This window comes from Copadichromis virginalis, linkage group LG23 (assembly GCF_057382275.1).
Source record: "Copadichromis virginalis isolate Kocher_CV1m ecotype Utaka linkage group LG23, C_Virginalis_male_GT1.1, whole genome shotgun sequence".
Lineage (NCBI taxonomy): Eukaryota > Metazoa > Chordata > Actinopteri > Cichliformes > Cichlidae > Copadichromis > Copadichromis virginalis.
In genome coordinates, this window is record NC_140639.1 from 40864157 (window position 1) to 40891222 (window position 27066).

General features: G+C 38.3%; 1 long non-coding RNA gene across 1 annotated transcript; it reads right to left on the reverse strand.

Moving 5' to 3' along the window:
- Positions 1-18899: 18899 nt before the first annotated feature.
- On the reverse strand, positions 18900-21434 carry LOC146681635 (uncharacterized). Its single transcript, XR_014918172.1, has 2 exons — positions 20932-21434; positions 18900-20094 (listed from the first exon to the last, which is right to left on the reverse strand). It is a non-coding gene; the product is annotated as an uncharacterized LOC146681635 (long non-coding RNA).
- Between the last annotated feature and the right edge of the window lie 5632 nt (positions 21435-27066).

A 27066-nucleotide genomic window follows, 5' to 3' on the forward strand; every position in this document is an offset into this window, starting at 1 on the left:
TCTAAGTACTTAGGGACCTAAGCGTATAAAGTATATGTTTAACTGGAGGGTGTTTTGGAGCACATTATCTGTTATCTAGAAGAAAAAAATAAAGAAAGCCTTGGTACTGTTTACATCCCATTTGTGCTGGTCATTAAATGCCAACAGAAAACTGCTTGAGGTAAATCGGGTATTGACCTCAACTGACTGTGTTTGTGGGTGTCCCAGCAAAGAACAGTGAGTAAGTTGTGGGTGGCTCAGCAAGATTTAATGATAGCAGAGGAAAGGTGACAATTGGTGAGAAGGTGTCTCCAGCTCAGACAGCTATGGACCCCTTGAGACAGTCAGGATGAGTCAATCCTTCATTTCTACAGCCAGGAGAAAGGAGAGGATAATTGCTCTGTTCTCGTGGCTGCTTCAAATTGCTGTGAGAGATGGAGGACAGTCATAAAGTCAGGAGTAACTAACCACCTTGACTCTGACAAAAGCCTGGAGTTGCACTTGGAACATGCTTTTTTTTTTTCTGTTTATGATATACCAACTTCTGACCACATTATGGTCACTTAGAGGTTATGTGTTTGCTTGTAGAATATGCATGAATACTTAAAGAAAGTGAACTTAACTGTCCACTTTCTTTATCTGTGGACAGCCTCTTTTATTAGCATTCATATACAGCACACTTAAACTTTTAAATCGTCACAGTGTACATTACCACCTCTGAAAACTGAGAGCCAATAGTTTAACTCATTCATGTATTATTTTGTGGTCCCCTAAGATGTCAGTTTAAAGATTAAGCTCAGGATAAGACTTATCGGTAGGAAATAATTACAACCACACTGCAATATACTGATTTCTATCTCACTGAGAAAGACCATATAGAGCTAGAACAGTTTTATTTATTTACATCCAAAACCACCAGCTATATCATAGCATTTTTATATGCTAATAAGCTAGCCAACTGATAATGCATCTTACAGACATTTCTGAGTTTAAGCTAACATCTGCGAGAACAGAAATTGTTTTCTTTATTTTTGAATTTTTTTATAAACACAGTTAAAATATAAAAGACATACTTTTAAAAAACATGAAACTTAATACAGAAAAATACATTAAAACAGTCAAGCTATACTATGTTTTAATAACCTGGTACATAATAATATCTCAGTCACCAAACACCTGCTATTACTTTTGACCCCAGAAATGAAAGAGAAATGAGAGAATGAGAAATAAAAAACACAGTGGTGAAGAAAAAAAGGGCTTTTTGCAATAAATGAAAAGACGACGTTACTGAAAAGCAAACAGAGGATGTGCACTACAATACACCAGCTGTGCAGGTCTTAACAGATTTCTCTCAATCTGTGAATGTGATAGAAACAAGGAACCAACAATATAATGTCATCTGCATATCATAATGAGGAGGAATATGCAACCACATCTGTTTTCCAGTATGCTGAATGAATGGGCTACAATAGGCGAATATTCCAAACAAATGTTTCCATGCATGCTTTACCACTCCCGTGTGGCAGTGCTGGACGACTCATTTTCAGGATGCACGCTCGTGGAGTTGACTGAAATGATGTATGTGCCACACACAATGCAAGCCTATTTTTTTTTTTTTATTGCTGCCACTAACATACCCCTGAGCAAAGTGAGCTTGTAGTGCTTGCTCAGTGGATGACAATCCGTGCCTGCAGTCGCTTTAGTGTAAAGGATGATGGTACACAGACAGAGCTCACATGCTCAGCAAAAAGTAAAGGTCAGTAAAGGGAGTCCTGTTAGTATGTTTGCCACATTGTCACTTTTTGTAAAGGGACCTCAGAATTTTTAAGGTAGTATTTAGGATTGCACTCAATTAAAGAATAGGAAATTAGTGTGAGCTTCCAGTGGTTGCAGAGTTATATATATGCATATATCTTCTCTCAGCTCATAGTATGTATATTCTGTACTTGATTTCCAACTTACTAGTAGTTTACTATGTCACTCGATATGTAACAGCTTCTCCTGTCATATATATATATATATATACTCATGAAAATATAGGTTCCTGAAATAGCTTGTCAGTGCCAGGGAAGTACTTTGTCATAACTGATGAAACATCAGTAAAAAGAATGGTAATATCATCAAATTAAATGGTACAGTACTTTTGTAAGGTATGCTTGATGACACAAAAGTACAATTTCAGGCTGTAGGTGGTTGCTAGGCAATGCAATGACATCATAATCTCTTGTATAGATAAGGACCTTCAGGGCCTAAGATATGCCTGTGTGCCAAGCTTGGTTGCTCAACTGTAGAGGATGCAATGGGAGTTCAAAGGCAATCAAACAGACATTGTTTTGTAATATGGTGAGATTATTATTATCATGCTTAGTTTCTAAATCAATGTTTTAGTTTTAACAAATATGAATAACAAAGATGATTACTGACAGAACAGCAAGCATTACTTATGTGAAGATTTGGAATATGAAAGAATAAGTTTAAGAAAATCATAAAATTCCATAAATCTTTACTGGAAACTGATATTCACAGACAAAAATCTGAATTTTGTAATATGTATCACCATGAAACATAATCAGTTGGCTACAACTACTACTGTACATGAAGACAGTTCTTGTTATTTGTTAAAAGTTAGATGAAAGGTATTATGTATATAAAATTATTTGCATTCTTTTCTGGCATATAACAGTCAAAAAGGTTCTTACCAAAGGGATCTCTTTTCCCCTTCACCTCAGCAGCCAGGAAGAAAAAAGTTTCTGCAAGCTTTTACTTATAAAATGTTCAATAACTCAAGCTCCAAATGGTAAATGAGCAAACCTCCCTTCGTAAGCCCTCAGAATATTGAGAGGAATGATCCTGGTAAGTTGTTTTTCTTCTTTGCCTCTTTTAAGGATGTAAAGTGGAGATTTCTGGCTGAAAGTATAAGAAGGCCTTAACTGATACATATTGACATTTTTTTTTAATTTAGTATTTATTTCCATCAGACTCACATCTTATCACTGTATCATGTTTTGCCACTTTATGTCATACTTTTAATATTGATTTACTTTTTTTTTAGTTTTAAGCCCTCAGCTGTGAAACGCTGATGGGGTATTGTCACCGGGATGGCGTGGACACCTATGTTTGTGAATGTGATAACTTGAGAACAAGGTGACTGTTGCGCCCCTCATCTAGGCATGTAGAGACACACATAGGATTTGAGGAGAGAGAAGCAAATACCCTCCCTGGTTCCCAAACCAAACAACCGAAATCGGTTATGAGTAAAAAAGGTGATTTTATTTAATGTCAGGAAGCATAGCTCCAGGGTGAACCCAGGCCAAAATAATAAACAAAACCAACTAAGTCCCGCCAGAGAAAACTAACTAAACCCTAAGAAAGAAAGAAAACAATCAAAGGACATTAACTATCCCTCGCTTCCTAGCCCAGAAACAGGAGAAAACAGTTCAAAAGAAAAGTCGGCTCACCCCTTCAGCTTCAGCCTAAGCACTGAATTTATACACACAAGTGGCGGCTTTCACAGAGCACGCTTACACATATACAAAGTAACACAAGAATTTGGAAACCAGGGCCAGGTCCGCGTCTGCTGTCAAAACTGCTCACTCTCACACTCGCTCACTTTTCTCTCTCTCACAGCAGCTGTCAGAGCAGCTTTTTGAACCCAGTCACGTGCCCCATGGTCCAATCAGAGTAAGGACCTGCAGACAGTCTTAAGACACAGTAAAGGAACACAACACAGCAGCTCACACAGACTTCTTATGGCCACAGTGACATAGGAGCTTCATATTGATACCACAGGTGTATCTACTTGAAGCCTTGGTTTTATTTAGCTCTAATTAATTCTGACTAGGACAGTGATATTTACATTTTCAAGGGATACTATTGAAATCAGTGCCTTCGCAAGAAATCATGCTGAGACATTTGGAAGTAAATTACAAGCTCTTCACATGTAAAGTTTTAAAATCTGATCTGACTTTTAACTTTCACAACTTGGATTTATCATATTTAACAAGATTCCCAGTTAATGGTCATCATATATACTGCATGTTAGAGCTGCTCCTACTTTAGTCTCTGTAAATATTCTAGTAAGCTCGGTGCCAAACTTTTTTTTTTTCCAAAGCTAATTCTCTTATCCTTCAATAATGCATTTCATCCTGAAAATGAAGCCCTTAAGAGCTCCTCCGATGGTGTCTGTATGCTTTTACAAAAGAGGGCTTTTTAAAGCGCTGGGTTGAGAAGAAAAACACACATCTTCATGTGAAATTTATTCTGTTGACTGGGGCACTTCACTCGGCACACACTACAAAATAGATTCTCCTCATGTTGCACAGTTCACAGTCACGCTTTGAGTAATCAGCATCTTAAAATCTATTCTCTACTCCTTCCAAAAAGAAAAATCATTTTATTCTACTTAGTAAGTTCACAAAGTCACGTGCTGATGTGTTCCATGGACTTTTATCAAGGGTCTCAGTGGTTCAGCTTCGGTAGGTACATGCAAATAAACGCACACACGCAGACACACACAATGACAAATCAATGAGCGCACACAAAATAACTACACATCCCTCACACACACAACTCCTGTCTTATTGGAAGCAGCGTGGCACGGAGCCTTTAGCAGCGACAGCGGTAAGTGATGGATGCTGCAGTGTTGACAGGAGGAGTAATTATGCTTTGTCCCATGGTTTCTTGTATGGGGGCCACCCATCACTCTCCATTACGCCCCTGTGTTGTGGCAGCCTTCCACTTTGTTTAGCAAATGAAATGCTTTTCCACCTGAGTGCTCCCGAGAAATAAGGAGAGGCGTGGTGAGGGTGAATGTCATGGGATACAGAATAGAGGGTTCAGGTAGATTCAGAGAAATGCATATGGGGGGGGACCATAATTGTACATAACGGACATGCAATACATCAGTGATCTGTGTCCGATTTGTAATAGCTGCAGAGCAACGACTTCAAATCTTTCACACAATATCTATGTATGTTTTCATTCTCACAAGCTGCTTTTATTTCACAAACATCAAACAAAGAGAGAGGAAATGTAATAGAAAAATTGCATTGCATCAGATGAGGCAATACTGAGTGAATGAAAAAAATACAGCCTGCATCCTCTCGATGGTGAATTTCTTTTTTGTCATCACAAAAAAGGGAAAAGTAATTATTGACACTGGGTTTGAAATTAACTTGAACTGAAAGGAAAAGAAGTTGCAGTCTTAAAACAGTTTTGTTTGGAGAAGGACATGGACTGTGGTTAACATGCAATTTGAAAAACCCATCCCCTTCTGTACGTGCAGCTCCTATCTCCTAGCAGCCGTTCTGAAGTTCAAGTGTGTTCTGAGTTGTATTCTGTATTCTGGCGACCTGTCCAGGGTGTACCCCGCCTCAAGCCCCATGAAAAAATTAAACGGATACATGGATGGATGAAATCATTATTCATTTATAATAGATTAACATTTATATGGCACTATTCTAGTCATGCTTACCATTCAAAGCTTTATGATAAGACAAATTTTTTTTGATAACCGCCCAAACACAGCGTTCCCCGATATCTGATCTACCTCAGGGGTATACATCCATGCAAAGTGTACCAGCAGGGACAGAATTTGACTTTTACCTCACCCTCTTCCAGGAGAGTGTCGAACAGATATGTGTTGATTGTGCGGTTGTAAGTTTGTGCGTGATAGTGTGTTTAGCTTAATAAGAATCGCACCACCTGGATCCTGAAGGCATTATGAGCAATGATTGGCAGGAGTCATTAATGTTATCAATCATCATTTGCCTCAGCACATTAGGAGCATGTGTATAATCAAGCCTCCAGCCAAGGTCAAAATTATGAAATCATTATGATCTTTTCCGTCTAAATGACAAGACTAATCACCACACCTTGCAACTATTACACAAAGTGTGCCCTTATCTGTATGTGTGTGGGTATGCACATGAGTGAAGTTTGGCTTGTACAGTGATTAATCCTTGTTGTTGGGGGTTAATAAGAGTAATTTGGCCGTGTGCAATGGCTCCAACTTCCCTACGTCTAATGGCATTACGGTTTTATTATGCAGCTTGTTTCTCTCAAGCTTGTTAGGGGATGAAGGAGCTGTGTAGGTCGAAGAGAACACACAAGAACGTCTGGCTATATTTAGCCCGAGGAGCATTTTACCCCAGCCCTGTCATTGAATGAGAAAAGTTTGCGATGTTCTTGATGCAAATAGCCTCATTTCCTCACTCTCTGCTCCACTAACCGACTAAATCCACAAGATGCAGGAAAGCCTCGAGACCTAGTTAGGGTAGGTGAACGCTAGAATAAATTTCAATATGAATGGTTCCATTAAGTCCGTTTTTGACAGGCTGAGCATAATATTATTTAGAAGCAATGCTGTGAGATGATAACAGGAGAAGGAAAAAAGTACCAACGTGTCCAAATATAGAAAGCCGACTGGTGTTGGGTCTAACTTAATAGGGTTTACTCTTTGGAAGAGGAAAGTTGACGAACCGATTGACGAGATTATTTCTCAATTGTTGTTATATTCCTGTACTCTTGCCAGGTTCATAACACAGAGAAGCCCCTTTAAAATGAACTGATAATTATAAACGGCTACTGTAGGTCATGCATGTTTTATTCAGCCAAGAAAGATCAAAAATATTAAATCTAACTGTACCCAAGAATAGCTGTAGCCAGCCAGCCTTTTTCTTCTGCTGTTTGTGTATAAGAAAAGCTTTGTTTTGTGTTCCTATATATTTTTAATAGATTCATTCCAAGTTTATGAGAATGCATCAATTTATTAAAATACATGATTAAATACTATTCAGTAGACATTTATTAGTTCAACATTCTATTGAATAAAACCAAAAAAACAACTGACTGTACCTTTTAAGAATAATATGACATACAAACTTGGATACTTTAAAAATATCCATCGAATAGTATAATCTAGTAATTTTTTTAAGCATGTCAGTGTCCAATCCCAGGCTCCTCGAGACATGCATGTTGAGGTAACTTTAGGCAAGATAATGAACCCAGTGTGTTCACTTGAGTAAGAATGTGTATATGCTAGGATAATAGCATGCTAGCTCAGGTTTTAGAATTCAGAGTGGTATCTTCATTTTAATATGAGAGTTTCAAACTTTGGCTGCATTGAACACCAGTATCCATGTGATAGTTCTAACTGAAGTAAGTATCTCTACAACCATATTTGGAATGGTGACACATACACACATAGTCCCAAGGCTAAAGTGCACCAGTTATGCTATCATGGCTTGTAGTAATTCACCACCCAATATCTAAAACAAGCACAAGGCCCATTTAAATTACTCTTGTCTCAGCATGCCACTTGTTGATAACTGTGATGATTAGTTTGTGGTTTGAAACATGTACTGAGAAATGTATTGTATTGCACACAGGAGTTTACAGACAATATTGTGCTAATGCTACTCGATAAACATTCAGCCAGCTTTAGAGCTTTTTATACTCATTGTTATTGGATGTCCCCTTATCTTTTTTTAAAAAGCGTTATCGTGAAAAAATGCCAATCCAACATCTGGTACTCGGCATAGCAGATAACTCTGGCAGACAAAATGGCAACTTAACTCGTATTTGCTAGCACAACACCTGTTGGGCAAACATTACTGCTAGCAAACTAAAGGCTATTCACTGTATTGCCAGCAATGGAAGACAGCTGAATCAGTCACAGAGCGTAAGCAGTAAGTGAACCATGTTACTCGAGTCTGGACCTCACTTTGAAACAATAGTAAGATCAGTGATAGCAGTGGAAAAATACATATATGTACATATATTTTTTTTTTTCTATTTGCAGTTTGCTCTTTAAGCACTTTCAAGTTATTGACTTGTGAAACCACTGGGTAAACATCTGCTTGTCTTTCTTGCCTCTCAGTGTGAGCAGCAGGTAGACATTTTGGACAGTGAATGAAAAAACAACAGGAAAAACACAAAAAATGTAAAACCTGTTGTGTTTCCTCTGCTCTGCTTGTAGTCTTCAGGCTATGTGTGTCTGCGTGTCCGAGTGTAAATGTCTATCTGTCAGGCACCTGTGTAAGGCAATTTTAACACCTGGGATTTCAATGTGTGCCTTGTCGAAATCTACCAACCCACTGGCATTTTAACAGGCCCTTTATGTTACACACAAATGTTATTGCACAAACCTGAGCTCATGAAGCTGTCAGGGTGCTGACTGAATAGTATGTTAGGTTTTGAGAGTTGTACAATAGTACTGGATATTCGGATCGACCAGGTATTAATCCATGGTGATGATTATCATTATTTACTATCTTAGCATGCTAACATAAGCAATAGAAAACCATAGATGTTTATGTCATGATCTTATTACAACTATTAAAGTATAATTCTCACAGAGAAGTTTGTCAATGGGTGGTGGTATAGATTTAACATATTAGACCTTGTGAATTACTCTGCTTTACACATGTTGTACATGCACACACACACACACACACACACACACACACACACACACACACACACACACACACACACACACACACAGAACTTTATGAATCTCAAAGTTGTAATCAGTAAACTGTGAATTACATTAACAACTGTTAGCCTACTCTCTTAGACTTATAGTGTATTATTTTTTTTTAATGAAGAGGTTGTCTTCATTACAACTACAACATTACTGTAGTTTCTTGGCCCTTTCTCATTTTCCTCTTCTTGTGGTCATCTCACTCAAGTGCACTAGTGTCTTTGCTTTGCCGCCCCTCTTTTCTCTTGTTCACTTCTTTCCAGTGTGCTCTGTCAGGTCTGAACCAGCAAAGGCACTCTACATTCTACAAATTGAACAGTTAATTCCACCTTCATAAGTCTAAGCCGTGTAAGATCTGATGTTACCTGTCTGAGAATCCTAAGGATTGATGTTTCTCATCTTTTAACATCTTCCATCTTTGCATGCCAGTGACTTACTTAGAGGTAGGTTCACATCTACCCTTTATATGAAATTGTTTAACAGAAGAACACATAAACATGAGCGAAATTATTTGACTAAGTCAACTTACTTGATCCTAGCTTACTTGGTTTACTGGAGACCTGGTGGATTTAAAGAGGCTAAAATTCACTTCACTGGGACTGCTGTTTGCAATAGTCCTTTCAGAGTCTGGCAGTATTTCCAGTGGGTTAATGCAGGACTCACAATTTCACCTCAAGACTGGAACATTTTATGATATTCAAGAAACCACACCATCAACAATGGCTTATGATATAAGATCTGGCACACTGGGGATTTCAAAACTGGCTCTTTCTAAAACACAACAATAATGTACATTTTCAACCAACGTCCCAATGAGTTTTCTGTGTTACTGAGAAATGAAACATACCTGGGGAAAAATATGCCTGATGTAAAAGTCCTTTATCTAAAGCCCAAGAGGATAGCACCTGTAATAGGAGGCTTCTTGTATACTCCTGTCCCCTGAGAGTAAAACAGCTGTCACAGATGTTGCCCAGAAAGTGCCAAGAGGCAGAAACACATACCTTCTGCATACAGACATCGAACCCTTGCTATACAGAAACTGTCTAATGTACAACTAGAGACCAGGGAGATCATAGCAGTGAGTTGGCAAAAATGAGATGGCTTCAATAACAATTGTTTGTCTCGCAGTTGTAAAAGCTCGCTGGTAAAGTTACAGCAAATCAAGCATCAAGAGCATCAAATAATAATGGAGAGAGGCCTAAATGCATAAAATGTGCAACAAAACCTTGACAATGAGCACAATAAACTCACATCCACAAATAGCCAGGGGCGCACACATAGGCCTGTCTGCAAGAGGTTATTATTATGACTCATTGTGGGCACAAAGTCAGTATTTGCAGCAGCGATTATTGTTATTGTGTGCTCAGACTTATATATGGGATGTGACCTTTCCAATCATCAAAGTAATGAAGATAATATGGAAGCCTAATAATTGAAAACACTTTTTATTATACTGCAAATTGCTGTAGTATTCCACTACTAGTGGCCTGTTTTAAAAGCCTGTTTATCCAAATTACAAAAAAACCCTGTTTTCTCAAAATCTTCTGCTATGGAGATAAGGCACGGAATCGTAATCTTACACAAGGCACGCATATAGATTTAACATTTGTTCTCGGCCTGGCTGTAACTAACTCATGAGAATCACAAATATAACTTACTGAATCATTCCACATTTGGCTCTGTTACTCCAAAATGGATTCAAATTCATTTTCCCCTCAAATCCTACAGACAGTGAGTGCCCCATAACGACAAAGTTGAAAAACAGGTTTGCTTGAAATTCTTGAGATTTATTAAAGAAAAATGAAAAATCAAGGAGTTTAATGTTATATACATCGCATAACACAGTGGTTATGCTGAGCAATGAAACACTTATGAATTTGCGAGTTCAAATAAAAACACAAATAAAAAAAAACACTAAAATGAAATTGAATAAAAGAATAATAAGTATAGTACTGGGCTTATTTTATTTTTCCATGTACAGAAGGTTGTGGTGATAATATAAAATTGAATTAATTATGTATACTATTGTAATGGTAAGACATTCAGATTCAGCTATATTTTAGTAGATGATGATCCATCAAAATGTTGAAAAGGCAATGATTGTAAATAGCCTCTCATTGGGATGCCGGCAAAACACTGAGCCTGGCACTGCAGTTCCTGCTGGGAGGGTCTTCTCCATAGCAGGGAATATAGTGACTGCAAAAAGGTTGGTCTTTTCCCCAGACAAAGTAGGCATCCAGGCCTTTTTGATGTGGGTTTTTTTTTTTGCTGTATTTTTCCAACTATTTCATATTTTTCCATGTTTTATTTTATTTTTTATATTTCTTACCAACAGAGTATCTCAGGACCCTTTCTGCTTTTGGGCTTGAGTTGTTTCACCGTGATGATGTTCACCTCTTTGGAGTCATTTTTAGAGTGCTTCCTTTTTGTGCTTTTTTCAAATGATAAGATCAAGTCTATTTTCTTGTGTTGTTTATTTTGTTTTTATTTTATTTTCAGAATGTTAGTCCCATAAATTCATTCTGTTCGTCCTGGCATTGTGTTTTCCGTAAGAGAAACGTTTCGTCACCAATCGCAAGGGACTTCTTCAGTCTCAGGTTTCCCCAATCTTATAAACAGCGCATTCATATAATGGCTGAAACTAACACTACTGACTAGCAATGCGCTTTGACGTCAGTTTCATTATTATTAATATGCAAATGCAAATTGTCATGACTAATGATTGGTGGGCATGAGTGCCATTCACAGAGAGTTGAGGAATGGCTGCAATCACAGCATTATAAGCTGGTAAAAGATGTTCCCTCAGGCCCCGTCCTTAGTTCAGTGGATTTTCCCTTTTCACTTTCAAAGGCCTGCTTGACATCCTCGTACAGTCCAGCATTTGTCCCTCTCCAGCATGCACATCTTCATCATTGAAAGAGGCCACTGGACTCTAAGTGTGAACAGGCTGTGGAATTGTAGCCTAGCAAGTTAGCTTTACTTTGATGCGCCATCCGCTTTGCCAGAACTTGTTTGGTTTCCCTGATTTATATATTGTACATAATTTTCACAGTAATAAGGCCTATTGTTTACTGTTATTTACTGTTGATTGTTACTGTTATTTAACAACTTTAGTTTAAGTATATTTTTTTAATTTTACTTTCTAATAAAAAAATTTGATGAGCTAAAATAATAAAATTTACATTTTTTTAAGATGGTCCATAAATTCATTAATGGATGGAAACAAAGTTGAATTTTCTTCTTCTTTATTTATCTATATTTTTTGGTGAAATTAAATGTGACCCAAAGCTGTTCTGTTCTAAACTATGAAGGCACAAGTATACCTGCTGCATTGGTCGCTTGGTGCGTGATTCAGAGTCAAATCCATTTATGCTTACCATTACAGCTGTAGCTTCATTAAATGTTACATGTAGCTGTTGCAGTATTCTCCTGAACAATAGGCACATCTATATAACCTAAAAAATACAAAGCACATATGGCTACGGGATGTTTTTTAGCTCAAACTTGTAACATACACCTGGTAGTTAGAATATGGTGTGATCATTATCCAAACCCGATTTAAAACAGCTGCTCTGGAGTTCATCTGGAACTGTACCGAGACCACCTCCTCCAAAGAGTCTCAGTGCGGTTGTTTGATCCATACCTGAGTTCAATTACTTTGTTCACATCTACACAAACAAACTGCACCAAGAGGGAAAATGAACCAGAGTTCTGGGAAAACACCCTACAAAATAACAGAAAACTAGATTCCAACAGTACAGAATATAGAACAGAGATAACCAAAAATACCAAGATAGTAATGCATTAATAAATGCATTACTATCTTGGTACAAAGTGGTCTTTATCTACTAATAAAACCATTGTTCAGGAAATTAGAAGCCACCAACAGTATGGTCTCAATCACGTCTGTTTCAGCAGCTTAATGGTCAACTAAATGTGTTGCACACTCCCATCCGCCGCTTCTGCTTTCTCTTGTCACTCTTCGCAAAAAGGGGTTTGTGCAGGAGTCATTAGTTTGATTTAAAGCTACAGACACTGAAGCAGACTGTTAGAAACTAAGCTCCAAACTGGAATTGTGCATGTATGGTACAAAAAAAAGACCTGTGCTATACTTTATTCCGACTTGAAATTGTGGGGAGATTTGGGATGACCATTTATTTTCTCCTAACTAGGGAGAAAAAAGGAGACCCTTAAGCCCCCTTTTTTTAATTACCAGGATGTAAACATCCACTTCTCCTTGCTTATAACACATGTATACTAGTCTTTCTGATATCAGACCACATGCTTCAAGTGCAGCGAGGCAGCAAGCCTTGCTTCACACCCAAGTCAGTCATTATGCATGCATGCTCTTCATCCACACTCCACATCCCTGGCTTGTGTTTGATCATTTTAGCCTAGTTTGGAGCTTCCGTCCTGCTGCATCAGCACTGAGATACAGACAGGCAGAGCAAAGGCTGCTACCAAAGACAGATACAAACACAGCGCATTGAAGTCTGAGGCTAAACTTGTGAGTGCACAGTTTGCCATGAAACCCAGGTGTGTGTGTGTGTGTGTGCACATATACCCCCTTGGCTCCACTTGGCTCAGCAGTCTGATAATGCTGGAGACAGACCAAGGGCACCTCTCCTTTACTGTTCTCGTCAGCTGAGTATGTTAACCGGAGCAAAATTATCCTCCTCTGTAGGAAATGTTATCACAGCAATATGCACCCCAAAAGCATTGGCACATGCCCCGGAAAGACCCGCAGTCAGAGCTGAAAGTACGTCCCGGCCCCTCATGGGCATCTTTAGAAGTGAAATCCATTTTACACTTTTACAGGTCAGAACCCAGAGGAGAGACTGCAGATTACTGTATCAACTTTTTTTTTTGCCTTTAAATTTGAAGCTTGCATTTGGCATGTGCTGTTGGAAAATACTTAATCCCTCTAATTACGGTTTAGCCACTTTTTACTGAGCCAAAACAAATTCTATTATACCTAATGAGCTGAGTGGTTAAATAGAAACTGAGAGACACAGAAATGATGGGTCTACTTACATAAATTACACTGCATTATGGGATTTTTTTTTAAACCACATGCTATGGAGCAAATACAGACACTTTGGAAAATTGCAGAGGGTAAATTCTTTGTAGATTTACAGATACGGTTTACATAATTCATGTGTACATCAGCTAGGCAAACGCATGCTTCTTTACTTATCAAATGGGTCAGTGATGAGGCTAGAGAGCAGGGAATTGGTCCCTCAAGTTAAATAAGGTCTTCAGAGGCGCCCACACACACACTACAAGCTAATATTGACTGAAAACGATGCCCATCGGCAGAATTAGATTGAGTGGAGATGCTAATAATTCATCACTTGTCAGACCTGCTTCTTTGGCCTGACATTCAAAGCATGATATCAATAACCTGCACACAAACTCGCAGAGACACACACATCTACATGTTGGCTGCTTAATTGTTTCAGTGAGGCTATGCTATTCAAAGTTAGACTGCATATATTAGCAAGTTATGCTTTAGCGGGAAATCTACGTTGCAACTTGCAACATAACCGGAACACCGGCAGCACCAATAAAAAAACTGATCAACAGATAATTTGAAGGCATGGATCTCAGTTAGAAAGAAAAAATTGGAAACAAATAACTTGGTGGCAGAAGACTCAGTGAATCCAGCTTACATGAGGTGTTTACATGCCAGAATAACTTTTTCCCGGGCCAAGGTCTTTCTCATGATTACTAGCTGGTGCTAACATTGCTAACAGCACTGCAATGCATGAATAGCCATTGTTTTATGTGGGGCCATTGCTATTGAAAGAGTATTTCTGTATGATTTTCTAGGTTAGGCCCCAGTCACGCAGGCCTAGACACAGGCTGGCAACCATCTGGCAATGATAAAAAAAAATGTTAGTGATTTATTAATAGTGATTTATTGTACAATTTTGAGAAGCTGTGTAAAAGTGCAAAGTCCAGTAAAAGTTCTCATTGGAGGTGTCAAAGTGGTTAAAGCCATACACAAAGTTACTTTATTAGTAATTATTATAAGTATTGTTATTTTATTAGTAAATGTATTGTTCAGTTTCCTAATTGGTACATGTAATATCCACATAGAAAAGTCTGACTCTCACAGAAATTACAAAAATATTCTTTATTATGTATCTGGAGACCTTGTGTTCCCATGGATTTAAGTCTAAATATGAAATGTATATTACTTAATATTGCAAAGATCTGAAGTAGAGAGGACAAATATTACAAAGGGGAACAGAAAAAAAAAATATTTTTAAAAGTTGCAATCTCATTTCTGAGTCTCTTTAACCATCTGCTCTCCTACATTAAGTTTGTAACAACTGAGGCTCAAGGGATTAAAGCTTCACTTTCTATTGCATCAATTTTGATGATATCCTTTGTAAAATCAATTTCTTTGTTTTGTTCATGGCCATCTGCTTCACTAGAAACACGTAAGCATTTGTTTAGCGGCGCGGCGGGCGCTGATAACTTGTTTTCATGCAGAATGCACTTTCTCTCTTACACGGAGTTGAGGTGAGACTTGGCTCTAATCCATCCTGATTTTGAAGGTAATGAGGTCTATGTTTCACTGTAATGTCTGTCGGTGGGGGGTCCAACTAATAGCTGGGCCATGACTGCATTAGTCTCAGTCCATGTAAAATTTAAGTTGAACGTATCTCTTAAAACGGCATGAGAAATGGATGAGTCTTTGATCAGACAGTTACTTAATTAAATTCAATACTCTATTCTGGTTGAACACATGGTGCTGGCAGTCTGGTAATACATGAAGTCATTAGTTGCTAGAAGCTAATATTTTGTGCCCAAAAAGCTATCTGTTGTTGTTGGACAAATCACAAGCCTAAAGTACAGGGCCGGGTAGGTCTGGATAGTTTTTTTTTCCCCCTTAATAAAAGATGGCATCATTTAAAAACTGCAGTTTGTATTTGCTTGGGTTATCTCATTAATATTAAAGTTTTTCAATTATCTGAAAAATGTCAGTGAGATGAAAATGCAAAAAAAAAAGACATCAAGGCACTGCATGCTATCAGGTATCTGCAGTTTTCATGTGAAGTCAGAGCTACTGGGACACGCTGACCTGGAGGACAAAACAGTTCTGTGGTCATTTCCCCTCTACCCATCCTTTAAATGTCTTAGTGTTTAATTTGAAAAAAAAAGAAAAAAGAATTGGATGCCTTTCCTTGCCTTTAAACAGCTGTAATTGATGATTAGAACAGCAACTATATGGCATTTTGGCTGAGAAGGAGCTTTTATTTTGTCTTGTAAATGAGACCCCAGCAGTTTGCTTTTCTCTTTATTTTCTAATTTGGTTTCACCAGTTAACTTTATGTGTCAAATATCTATTTCAAATAAATTACTGATTCGAGTCCCAGAATGGCAGTCTGTGCACTTGTAACACTCATTTACACCTCCAAACAGCCTTATTCGAACTGAGCCTGAGATAACAAAATGTGTACAGACAACACACAAAACCACAAAGCTGATTATATAACCACAAAGTGTACAGGCGCAAAGAGAGCTGTTAATAGAGTCACAATGCTGTCATTAATGTCACTCGAAAGCTGTAACTGTCCTTCCTCACGCCGTCTGTGCCGCTCTCTTCAGGGAAGGTTAGCCACATTGCAGCCAGAGGTTTGTGCAGCGCCCCTCCACCCTCCCTCGTAGATCTCCCCGAGATCAGTCATAATTACAGCGACTCCTGCCGCTTACTGACGTCCCTGCCTGCGTTACCATGGAAATGGCTGCCATCAGAATGAGGCGGGAGGATTGCCGTGAAGGGGATCTGTATTTCCCATCGGCCATATCTGATTAAAAACTCCAGCATAGATAACAAAGAAAGGAGAAAGAAGTGTATGTGTGTGTATTGGGAGGAGGAACGGGGGGTGCTTTTTAATTTCCACACGCTGCTGGCTCCTGAAGGTCTCTTTCATCCTGGAGAAAGATACAGGGTCGCTGCTCGAGGCTCTAATGGCTACCGAGGGGGTAAATTGTACTTGCATTCTTGATAAGGCAGAGCAGGGTGATGATAGATCATGTGGGTTAATCTAATAAGTCTCCACTTGTATGATTTAAGTCCATTACGTTAGTGTATAGGACAGAAATTGTCTGTATGATTGAATGAGGAAAGGAGATAGGAAGTGTGTGGAAACACACACACACACACACACACACACATTCCATTTTAGAAGGGAAAGGAAGAAATGATATTTTCACTACAAACCTTTCACCAGCTTTGATGTGCTGTTAAAACTTAATTCCTTCATCCAGGAGCCCAGTTTCAGGGGTGAAATTTTAAACATCATACAGAGCACAATTCATTACACAATACAGTAAAGTGAAGTTTCAGAACCAGAGACTTCTACTCGCTTTTAGTATGGCTTCATATATGAACTCAGAACTTTTGTTTTGGCTGGCTCTTCTACCTCCATTTCCCTCAGGTCCAGCTTGAGTTGGCCAACAGGGGATGGTCAGTTAATTAAACAAGTAGGAAATGGACTTCATGAAAAGTTAATTAGGGATGTTAATGAAAGCGAAGCGGGCTAGGCCGGTGCTAGGCTGATAAAGCAGCGGTAAGCGTGCACGTATGTATGCACACGCTTCAGCCAGCATGAGCTGATTATAGGCTCAGTCGGTTCAGCTCTGGAGAATATTGGACCACAATCCCAGGGTGAGAATGAACAGTTTCTTCTCTGTGAAATGATGTAGCAGTTTTAACTGAATCTATCAATCGCTGGGAGAAGAAGCGCTGATAGTCAAGGCTGGGGTCATGTTTGTGTGGAGATCAAACAGACTTTTATCTGCAAAATAAAAAGGCTGTTGTTTTGGCCTGGATTTCAAATAGGTTACCAGGGATTACTTTCTCTCTGATCTGCTTCACTGTTCTCTGTGTTTAAAAGTAGCATTTGGATTTATGAGCAACGCTAAGCCTAACTTGGTATTTTTGTTCCAGATTTCTACAAAAGAGTGTTCCATTGATTTTCATGCTGAATGTAACTGAATCATTATGAATAAGACAGCAGTATCATGATGTAGTCTTGGTTTGCAGAAGCCAAAAATATCAGTTAAAAATTAAGAACTGTCTGAGATTGCAGACCTCTGACTGAATACATCCACATTATGATTGAATCAACACTTTAACACTGACTTATATAAACGTTAGAGTTGCGAGCATGTTAGCCGTTGGTATGTGAAAGAGTGCACGACTTCATAATCCTTATGTTAAACAGAACAGGCGTGATGTATCTGAATGAGAAACCAATGAACAGGGCTTGCCTAAACACTAGTCTCTTGCTAGTTACTTAGCAGGTGTAGCTTTAACCATTATATGCTTCCCCCTCAATTCTGACTGTAACGGTGTGTTCACACCGAACGCGATGGACGCGAATAAAACGCCCCAAACGCCCCTAATTTGACGCGTGTACATTCGCGTCTCAACGCGTGTCCAAGAAAAATCCATCGCGCGTCAAAATATGATATTTTGACGCGCGTGAACCGGAAATGTGGGAGGAATGTGGGAGGGAGTTGTGCCAGACCGGTATCTTTGCAAGATGGCAGCTATCGAGCTAGCGCTTGAAGAGAGAGTCTCCCTTCTCTATGTACTGTGGAGAGCAGAGCAGCAGCGTAAAAGACGTCCTCGCCGTACCTGGGTCCATCAGGTCCTCCAGAGGCGTGAGCAGTTTGGTGAGTTTCACCACTTGCTCCAGGAGCTGCGCCTGGATGACGGCCGATTCCAGCGCTATCACCGTCGGCCAGTTTGAGGACCTGTTTTCCCTCGTCGGTCCCAGCATCGCCCGCCTAGACACCAACTACAGACGCTCAATCCCACCTGCAGAGCGCCTGTCCGTCTGCCTGAGGTTAGTAAAACTATTTAATACGGTAGTCCTTTATTGATATCTGTGCTAATATGCTAATCCATCCAGTTATACACTGCTAACATGGATGTGCTATGCTAACAGTGAATGCTGTCGGTGTTTACTGAAAGCAAACTGTGGTACAGAGACGACTCTTTATAATATTTCTAGTGATACTCAGAAGCTCTCATCAAGTCCCGATTTAATTCGATTTATGCTGTTATCAGTGTTTGCATGATAGCATGGCTGTGGTGTCACATCAATGTATGCGCTCGGTGTTTGCTGATATCAAACTGTAGCATTAGGACCACTGAGTTAACCTTTGTAGTGATACTCACTCCTTTATATTTAGACCTGGTTTAATTCTGGGATAGTTGAATATTTGTATATAATCCCTGCAGCTGTCAGACTCTATAGCAGGGGTCACCAGCCTTTATTAAAACAGAGTTAGATAAAACTGTGAACAGTTTGGTTCATCTCTAGTTACATGGTTCTATCTTGATAAGCTGTCTTATCACAGATTAATTTTTCAAAAATATTAATGATTTAAGCAAGGAAAGGGCTACATGTCAACACACAACTCTTTATTTCTATTAATGTCTTACTTCATTCCTACCTGATTGACATGTTTAGGAATTATGAGTGATTGGCTCACTGTAGTTGTGAAAGTTGCTACCAATCAAATTATATGTTAAAGTTAAAATAAAACACAACTGTTTTAGATATTATCTAATATACATTTTGTAATTATCCTTATAATTACAAAATGTTTTATGTAAGATTTAAGTTTTGTGATTTATATCTGACATCACAAAAGTATTTTGGAATTTGAATAATGTATTTTGTAACTGCAGTACACATAATACTGATTTTGAACAATTTTGTCCAGGCTCCTTGTCACCGGGGACTCCTTCAGGACCATCGCGTTCAGTTTCAGAGTCTGTGTGTCCACGGTGAGCCAGATCACCCCCCAGGCAGCGACGTCCATCTGGGACTGTCTAGTGGACGACTTCATGGCTGTGCCTTCACCTGGAGACTGGCGGTCCATCACAGAGGGATTCCAGGAGCGCTGGAACTTTCCTCTGTGCTGTGCAGCTCTGGATGGGAAGCACATCCAGACAAAGGCACCCCATATATCATATAGGAGACACACACATTGATATACACTAAATATTCATTTCATTTCTTTTTTGTGGTGCCCAAATTGATGCACCTGCTTGATTTTGTTTAAACAATTATTGCACACTTTCTGTAAATCCAGTAAACTTCTTTTCACTTCTCAAATATCACTGTGTGTGTCTCCTGTATGATATTTAACTGACATTTTTTATTGTAACAACCAACGATTTATACAGGAAAATAATGTCTATTAACAAGGTTGCCCAAACTTCTGCATCCCACTGTATCAGTATATTTTGTCATTAGTATAATATGAAATAAATTCTACATGTGTCAAGTTGTGTGCCAACATTTGCTGTGTAGTAGAACTGAGACATTAGTCATTATAAAAATTTATTTGAAATAATATTAAAAGTCTCAAACAGAAAAACATTAAACATAAATATATAAAATATAAGAATTTACAGAGAGACAGGAATAAAAAGGACCAGCTGCTCTCCAGAGCAGGAACAAGGCTGAGGAGGAAATGCTCCATTGGAGACTGGTGTGGCCTCTTCAGGGACTCCAGGATGGCCAGCTCCACCGCCGATGGACCGTCCTGGGACCCGTCCCTCATCTGCCTCGGAGCCGTCCTCCTCTGTGGGCCTGTAAAACAGCACAAAACACAAAGAAATGAGAAGGCTGCTACTAGATTTTAATTTCAACATTGAAAAAAAAAAAAAAAACAATAACAGGATATAATCAGATTGGTTGTAGATATTTAGTAAAGGTGATCACAAGGGAATCCCACCGACTAAAAAGGTATCAGTGCTTGCTGTACATATCTGTGGGTGCAGCAGCAGGAGCTCAGGGACTGGGGATGCTCTGCTGCAGAATCAGTTGGTTCTATCAATACAGTATTAAATGTTAACAGGTTGGATATAATAATCGTAGAGTAGACAGTGGTCCCTCATTTATTGCAGGGGTTCTCAGAATAACTAGCCCCTGGTCACAGTTCTCACAATTGATTCTCAAAGTGCAAACCTTTGTAGATTGCAAAACGTAAAAGTATTATTATGCCGCGGTTTGTCTTCATCTGCCCGCCACTTTCGTGCGCCTTTTTCCCTCACGGTGCAGGTGTCTATTTCCGAATGAGGCTCATAGTTATGGGTGTTTTTGTGCTGTTTTTTCTATTGGACGTGATGGTTATCAAAACCAAACGTGATAAATTTGGCAAGCGCAGGAGATTTGTCAATCAGGCTGCAGAATGCAATGCTGTACTGTGCAATAAAAAAATCAGCGAAAAAGCAAAGCAGTGACGGATGAACAGCGGGACCACTGTGTGCTGTTTATTAATAAACAATAAAATATATTCCTAAATGACAACATGCATAAAAGCAGAACGGTATTTGTACGTCAGTGGGAAAATAGCGGTGGCTTGCTAGCTTTTGTGCGGCTTCCCGGGTCAGTGAAAACTTTCAAAAGAGAAATGAATGAACTTACCAGGTTGCCCGATCTCTTCACATATCTTCCTCCAAGCTCGGTCCTTTTTATTCCTGTCTCGGTACTGAAAGCAGCTGGTGTTGTACAGCTCCGAGTTGTTTGCTACCGCATTGATTAGCCTTCCCCTCCATTGAAGTATGAAAGGCTTTGGCTGGATCTGCCCCTTTGACCTAGGTAACAGCCACGTCACCAGGCTCCTGATTGGTTGTCGCGGCGCGATTTGACGCTGGAGTTCAGATTTTTCCAACTCGAGCGGTAGACGCGAAACGCGCGTATGCACAAAATGCAACACAAAAACTCACGCGCGTGGTTTTATTCGCGAGTCAAACGCGCCAGACGCGCTACACTGACGCGCGTTTCACGCGTTTTGGCGTTTTCGCGACGCAAATCTGCTTCCGAATTTTCGCGGGACCCGCAATTGCGCGTCATCGCGCCTTTCCATTGACTTTACATGTAAACCTGACGCTCTATTCGCGTCCATCGCGTTCGGTGTGAACACACCGTAAGACTGTAATTTACAATATAAACATTTTTTTATGGAATCTTACGAAAAACAATAATAAATATATGCCCAAAGTTAAGACTTTAAGTAATTTGATTATTTAAATGATGTGTATTTGACTGGTAAACATTCATAAAAGTTTTTTTTTCAATATTTTCAATATTTAAATTATGCTTTACCCCAAATTATTGCTTCATGGTTTTTTTGGTTGGGATTTTTTGTGTTTCCATTGATTTCCAAGCTGTCTATTTCTGATTTAACATTTCATATATTTCTACATTGTTTAGGTGACGTTGGATGATTAAATATAAGCGTATGTCTCCTGTGTAGTTGCTTCATCTAATATTTCATCTGACTTTATCACGTGACAATTTTAATATTAGAGAAAGATCTATATAGAGAGGAAGTGATATAAAATATTAAATTAGAAAGGCATTGTAGCGTTATTCTAACTAATAAATCCATCAGCTGCTCATGCTGAGTTTATTTACAACCCAACTTGCTAGGCCAAGAAAGGATGTTATGACATAAAGAGACATTAATTACCTTATCTCACAAGAGTCTATACAGTCTTACATTAATCATTAAGAAATAAACATATATATCCACATGAATGCTGATTGTCCAACTTTTGATCAGCAATGTGGTATTTTATAGTTTATAGCCGTTTATCCTGCTCAATGTAATGTGATTACTGTCTTGTCTTTGGATGGCCTAGAAAGACACTCTGGGGTCAGACTATTTATACATTTGAAAATGAATTTAGGAAAACACAACTGAGTAAAACTCTCGATGCAGGTATTTTTTTGTAGTTAGTTCTGTTAGTCTGTGCTTCCCGTAGAAGTCTAAGATGAACTGACCAATCCACCACAGCAGATGATTAATAAAGACAGATATATTACATATTGAATTCAAACATATTCATGTATTAGCATGCTGTAGGAAGACAAGAAAAAGAGAAATGAACATTTACATGTTAATCATTTGCAGAAAGAAATCCTTCTAAAAGCAGCCTATTTAAGCATCCCAAAGGCAAAAATCAATTTAAGTTCAAACATTATTCTTAGGCATGAAACTGAATATTGAATGCGTAATAGCAGGGACTGCTGAGTTTACAGCTGAATCTCCCATTATCAGGTATTATCCAAAGAATGAATTGGGGAAGCGTCTGACCAAAACAAGCCGAGTGCGGCTGTTTTTGGCCAGGGAGTGGTCTGTAACATAATTTGACTGTTTTGTTTTTTACCCAGCTAAGTTTAAAATGTCAGTTCACTAAATTGACTCCCAACCACTTTATAATTGCCACTCATTTGCTTCTCAGTGAAGATTGTGAATAGGAACGATGGGCAATTGGTTTTGTGTTCGGCAAAAATGTCACATTTTATGGCCATTTCATTCTTGCATTAAACAAAGTTCATCCACAGTTGATTTCCCATCCATTACCTCTTCCACTCCATCTCCATAGATATCCATTAAGAAAAAATTTAGTAAAAAAATAAATAAATGGGAGGAAATGTACATGTACGGGAGATATTTGGAGAATAAATGGAAAAAAAAAAAGGAGAGCTCATCTGATGATTCACTTGGCTGAAAGTGAAGAACAGTGGAGAACATTGTGCGCTGTTTGTAGAAAAACAAATTATACAAATGTTAAAAATGGTGAAATTACCTGATAAATGTTCTTCTGCTGAAGTTCAGTGTTCAAGAGTGAAACGGTTTTGCTATTGTGAGCAAACTTTGAAAAACATTAGCAGGTTAACGAGGTTCTCATTAAAAAACATTTTTCCATTTAGTGCATCTAAAAAGCCATTGGAAACTCAAATCCACAATAGCCTACATAGCTTAACTATAGCATTTCAACTCTGTTGTGAACTACAGTATTCATTCAAACTTGCTTCATTCCACAGTTCACAAAACCCCCTCATTTCCACCAAGGCCACGTCAATCATTTTGCACAAAAAACCTGGAGTTCTTAAAGAAAAAAAGGAAAAAAAAAAGAAATCGCTGTGTTGCTTTTAGACATTCTAATGGAAGAAATGTTGGGAGTACCACTGGGAAATAACACTTTTAAAGTAAAAATTTGTTCAGAAAACATCACTCTTTATTTTTATTCATCTTAATTCACTAGCTGGGATCTATATCGTCATTTCGATTTGACAGCATTTCTAGTAGATAATGGTAGATGGCATCTATTGAGAAAGGGGACAGGCAGGCTCCTGGGCTAGGCATGTGATAATGAGAGATAAATGAACTGAAAAAAGAGGAGAGGGTGGGCCATGAGTTTGTGAGTGTATGAGGTGTGGTCCCGCTCCTGAAAATTCTGGTGTTTTGGACAAATTCCTTTATTTACTTTATGTCACAGACATTGGTTCAGTTTCATTGCTGAGTTTATGACATACATAAACACATACATGTCATGATATTGATATTCAAAGTAAGTCAAAGAGAAAAAAATCAAAGGCTTTCAGAATATGACGTGACAGATCCGAATCACATTTATTGCCACATTCATACACAAATGAGGAATTTGTTGTAGTGTCTTGATGCAAAACAAAACAAACAAAAAGAAAACTGTGGTAAAGAAATAGAATGCATACTATATTTACAGTATATATAATATAAACATCTCTATATAAATATTAAAAATAAATGCACAAAAAAAGGAACATGTACTAACTAACAATTAGAAAAAATAAATATTTAAGATATAACAGAATAAAATAGAATACAATAGGACTTTATTGTCATTGTACATGTACAACAAAACTGGGTTCTCCACACAAACTTTGTAGGAATAAAATAAAAATAGTAAAACAGCAGGAATAAATACAAAAAAAAAATCAATGTATTCACTGAAAAAGAAATCTGTTGAATGAACTTAATTTGATCATCATCTAAAAATGTAACGTATTTTGATTAAGTTCTATAAACATGGCATACATTTGTCAGTTAAATTTCATTCATTTATGTAGCTTTAATTTATTAACTTTTCATTCAATCAACAAAATGTATGTTAATTTACTTATATCAACTACTATGTACTTTGTGTAACAAAAGAACATAATAGTTGTATACTATACCAAATAATACAATACTAATACCAAATATTATTAATATTAATCTTGTTGTTTCAGTGAGATTTTTTTATTTACATTACAAGATTTACTAGAATATATTACATTATATACACATCCAAAGAATTATACAGTTTTTTCCAACAATATTGTTATAACTAAAAGGGATCTTAAGCAAGAGTTTTCCAGGCTTTCTGAAAGTATTTCAAAGTTATTGTTATTTTTTATATATTGGCTACTTTTTACTCAATTTCAGTCCAAGGGATTAACCAGTTGTATATACATGTAACAGGTAGAAAGCCACCAGAAGTTTTGCACCTTGGCTGACAGTTTGTGCCTATTAACATTGCAAAATATCTTCAAACATCTATTTAAACTTTGGTGGATAGCTTAAGTCTAAATAAAAGACTGCATGCCTGTGCAGTGCTAGCCGGACCAGTGAGGACCACCACATCTTGAATGAAGACACTTATATCTAACTGGGCTGCACATTTTGACTGTCACATATAGCCTCATCACTGCTTTTTTCATTATACCTTTAGCCTCCATGTCTGTATTCTGTCTGATGAAAACATGAATCTACTATTAAAAGACGAAATACATTATAAGAGTAGTGACATTTTAACAAACATTTGAAGGCAAGATAAAAACTGTGTCAATGCATAAATGCTTGTGGACCTGTACCTACCATTCTGTAAATCCTTTAACTCCAGGGGGTTGCTGTAGTTGCTGTAGCCACTGGGCAAGATACTGAACCCCAAATGATTTCCCCAATAAGTGTGAATGTTAGACAGAAAGTGCCTAGGTAGAAAAATACAATACAGTACAATTTGGGCCAGAAGTAACTGACCAGAAGATCGTAAAGAACGGCTGGGAGTATAGAGACTGAGGAGGTCGTTGAGATAGTCAGGGGCAAGGTTGTTTAGGCATTTGAAAGTAAGTAGCAGAACTTTAAAATCAATACGAAATTTAATATCAGCCAATGTTAATCGGAGAGCACTGGAGTAATAGAGGCAAACTTTCTAGTTCCAGTTAGGAGACGAGTCGCAGCATTCCGAACGAGCTGTAATTGTTGGAGGTGAGCAAGTTGGAGTCCAGAGCAGAGCGAGTTACAATAATCTAATCTGGAGGTCACAAAGTATCAGTATCAGTTTTTGTACGGTATTAAGTGTTTGACCTTTGAAATTTGGAGCAATTGGAAGAAGCCAGATTTAACCATGTAAAAGCATAGATGAGGCATGTTGTGATGCTTTGCAATGCTTCTTTACCCAAGTTGAGAAGAAAGGCACTTTACAAAGGTGAACTTAAAACTAATTGTGCATGCGACAAAGTTTTTCACTTCTATGACTCAACAAAATAAACAGGAGCTACAGTTTTTATTATTATATTTTTCTCCCTTTTTAAAAAAAAATCCCATTACATCAAGCCTAAATTAGGGCTAATTTTAGCATGCTGTGTGATGGTGAGCTGCTTGAAATAATAAACAGCGAGAGGTTAGATTGCTTCCAATGATGCTGCTAGCATGACAAAATAAGCCTAATAAACAACCTGACTAAATTAATATTAAGAACACTTATTTGTTCCAGTCCATATACAGCAGTTGGATGGCGGTTTCTTGCAGAACAGCAGGAATCAAGAGCTGCCCATTAATTCTTTAAAAGAGCCACACAGTTAATACACACACAGAGACAGACTGTTTCCAAAGTCTTACAACAAAAACCTGTCCAATTTTTGTGCGTCCAAATACTTGCAACAAAGTACTGCTATAAAGAATACATGCACTCCGAAAGAAGCAATGCCTTTACAGTAGATGCAGTAAAGATAGCAACAGGTAAGATAACTATTTACTGAAAAAAATCTATTGTCTTTACCAAAAGTCTAGCCTTCTAGTTCACATGGAAATATAAGCATCTTGTCAGGAGAAAAGTAAAAGCAGTCATTTTCAGGTTAATGAATATTAAAAATGACAAACATCAGAATGCACCTCTGAAGCCAAAATTATGACACACACACCGTGGAAGGTTTAGCAAAGGTGAGGGAAGTTTATCTGTTTCTATGTGTGTGTTTTTTTTTCTTTATAAGCAGCCGGATTGTGTGTGTGTGTGTGTGTGTGTGTGTGTGTGTGTGTGTGTGTGTGTGTGTGTGTGTGAGAGAGAGAGACAGAGAGAGTGTGAGAGAGAGAGAGAGAGAGAGAGCGAGTGTGTCTGATTTACTTGCTGCTTTGGTCTGAGTTCACAGTTTTCACAACACCCCTCTGTCTGTGCACACTCCAAGAGACATGGCTGTCTGGTAGCACAGAGGTCCCCAACCCCCGGGCCTCGGACCGGTACCGGTCCGTGAGTCGTTTGGTACCATTCTGCGAGAGTTGAGGCTCAGGTGTGTGTGTTTAAGCGTTATTTTGTTATCGTTTTTATCGTTAACTTAGTTTTCCTCGGTCTTTTCACGTTTTTTTATGAATAAATCTTTTTTTTCGATACCGGTACTAGTTTTATTTTGTTGTATTTATCCACGACACCGGTGGCCCGTCCGTGAAAATATTGTCGGGCATAAACCAGTCTG